This window comes from Strongylocentrotus purpuratus, unplaced genomic scaffold (genome assembly GCF_000002235.5).
Source record: "Strongylocentrotus purpuratus isolate Spur 01 unplaced genomic scaffold, Spur_5.0 spur5_contig_816, whole genome shotgun sequence".
Lineage (NCBI taxonomy): Eukaryota > Metazoa > Echinodermata > Echinoidea > Camarodonta > Strongylocentrotidae > Strongylocentrotus > Strongylocentrotus purpuratus.
In genome coordinates, this window is record NW_022145520.1 from 1,733,029 (window position 1) to 1,735,926 (window position 2,898).

The 2,898-nt window shown below is 35.5% G+C and overlaps 1 protein-coding gene across 1 annotated transcript in view; it reads right to left on the minus strand.

Annotated features, from left to right (window-relative positions):
* Positions 1-1,421, minus strand: part of LOC575530 (forkhead-associated domain-containing protein 1) — a 41,132-nt gene extending 39,711 nt beyond the window's left edge. The window contains exon 1 of the mRNA XM_030979592.1: positions 1,256-1,421. The gene's annotated coding sequence lies outside the window, so the exon portion shown is untranslated. The remainder of the gene's footprint in view (positions 1-1,255) is intronic.
* Positions 1,422-2,898: the final 1,477 nt, after the last annotated feature.

A 2,898-nucleotide genomic window follows, 5' to 3' on the forward strand; every position in this document is an offset into this window, starting at 1 on the left:
TTATCGGCGAGAAGAGGAGCCGAGAATTAGCCTTAGTCGCAATCCCACCAGATTATTACAAAATTAATATTAGGGAAAATGCAATTATTTAAATAAATTAGTAATAAAAAAGATTGAAAATGATACCAAGAAATAAGAGATCCAATATACTTCCAAATTTGTGTAGATTAAACAATTGAAGTACTTGTAAACTATAATTGTGAGTTTTTCATTACATGACCAGTGAATCAGTTTTGTTGTTGAGATGGGCACCCCCCGAATATTTTCATTTGATAGTTTATAAAAATATACCCTTATATTATTCTTTGAAAAAATACGATGTAATGAAATTTGTGTTCAATGTTTTTGGCATCAGCACAATATAAAAATTACAAAACTTCAATATTTCAAAGGTTAAAACATATGTTTAAACCATTCACTTTACATAATTGAAAATAGAATTCATCTCGAAATTAATATGGGTCTGAAAACTAAAGAATACACTTCAAACTATGGCTTGCCTGCCGTGGCAAAATACATATCCCTTCGACGAGTTTACAATGTGGAAATAAAGGCGTATAATCAGTTTATTTAAGTGGAAAAATCCTTAAATACAAACATGGCATATTTTCATGAGATTATCAAATACAAAAAACGATAATTCACTGTTTAAGTGAATGTGTAGAAAAATCATAGTTGGAGGATTTATTGTCCTTTTTTGCCAGTCATAGTCTACCCAATAAATGACTTGTGATGGCGCTGCCCATCGACTAAATAGTTATGACAGAGATACGACGGTGTCAGAGGTGTCATAACTCCTTAGTCAGGATGTTGTCGTTGATCTTGGCAAAGAGGGCTTGGTGAAACACGTAGAGGACAAGTTGTTCACTAACGCTGATTTAGTCAAGAAGTTAGACTTATGACGGTTTGTAGGAACGGGCCCCAGTTTACATTGCATTTCAAGGTAAATTTGAGTGTCTATTTCATTCTATACAGCTTCATGTACACGTTGGCAAGTAAGCATAATTCATTTACACAGCACAGGCACAATTAATGCACAACACCAATCATCATTGGCATTTGCATGTGACCACGTCCAGCTGCTGCAGCTACGCCGATGACTTAGGGCGGTTGACCCTGCCATTGCGGTCTAACGGATAGCCAAACTATGCGGCAGGTGGATCTTTAATTTCCTGCTACTGCTAGCTGCTTGCAATTGCGCTTGATTGCAATCAATTCACTGATATAATTCACAAAATATAAACTAAATACTCACGGAAAATGAACGTAGTATGATTCTCGATGTGTATATTCCAGTAAACCAATCCTCTTAGGTTTTTTTTTCGTTCACTTCACTTGTTCCATTATTAGATCAATCGATTGATGGGAACATAACAACGCGATTTGATTGTACAGCTTGTGTATGTGCGTTTCTAGGGGGAGAGAGAGATAGAGAGAAGAAGAATAATTATCATAATTGATTGATATTGCTATGTCGCCCTCTGCGTTCTACATTATATGCCAGGTATTCAGCATGGGGAAGGGGGAAAAGGAAAGGGAGGAAAGGAGAAAAAGGAGGGGGAAAGAAAAACGGAGGAGAAAAAGAAAGAAGAGAGGGAAGAGAGAAAAGGGGAGTGAGGAAAAAAAGGAGGGGAAAGGAAGAAAGGGGAAGAGAGAGAGAGAGGAGAGAAAAGGCGGAAAAGGAGGAAAGACGGAGGAAAAAGGGGGAAAATGAGAATAATGAGAAGGGAAAAGAAAGAAAGGGCGGGATGATATTATTAGAAGATGACTTCTTTTTTTACCAGGAAAGGGGCATGGAGGCACGTAATTTTGCGGTGTGCATAATATGTGGTACATGCAAAATATTGATATCTATATTTCATTCTTTATCTTTTTAGTGAAAATGATATAAAGAAATTGTGTTTGGATATCAAATTTCATGCAATTTTCATGAGCAGAGAATTTTCCTGTGATTTGTTCCAGTTGTGGATCTCTTGGGCATATAATCATTCCGTATTACTTATGTTGACAGATTTCTACTCATGCAAACACTCTCACATCCTTATGGAACAAACATGATGTCACGTGGCACATATCTATGTTTGTTGTGTTATCTTCACTTTGTGGAACCTTGTGTTTTTGCAAAGTAAAAATGTTCATCTTTCATATTTAATTTCTGTTTACAGTCTTTGGTTTCAGTTCATTTACCCACTTTCTAAATGCTGGCACATTAGGGATGAATGATATATGCTGGCTGGAAGTAACGGAAATATGTTCGGGAAGAATTTCAGCTGCAATCATATTAATATGTTAGTACACTGCAAAAACAGTGGTGTTAAATTCAACACCATAGGTGTTAATATTAACACCATTCCGGTATCTATATCGGAAAACACCAGTTGGTGTTATTTAACACCAAGGTCTGGATTTGAATGATTCAATTCTACTCTTGGTGTTGCAATTCAATTCTATTTTTGGTGTTAATATAAAATCCTACACCATTTTCTGGTGTAACAATGAATCTGATTTCTGGTGTTATTTAACACCACCGCCTGGAATGAAATAATTTTAATTCTACTCTTGGTGTTGCACTTCAATTCTATTGTTGGTGTTATTTTACACCAATTCTAGAATTAAATAGTATAATTCTGCTCTTGGTGTTGCAATCCAATTCTATTTATGGTGTTAATATAAAATCCAGCACCATTCTTCGGTGTTGCAATAAATCCTATTTTTGGTGTTATATAACACTAAAGGTCTACTACTTTTCTACTCTTGGTATTGCAATTCAATGCTAGTCTCAGTGTTTAAAAAACTCAACACACCATTCTTTCAACACCAACAATTCATTCCAGCTCACTCCATCTTAACACATGCACAGAAAATATTCAAATACACACAAGAAGTGAAAAGAAACAA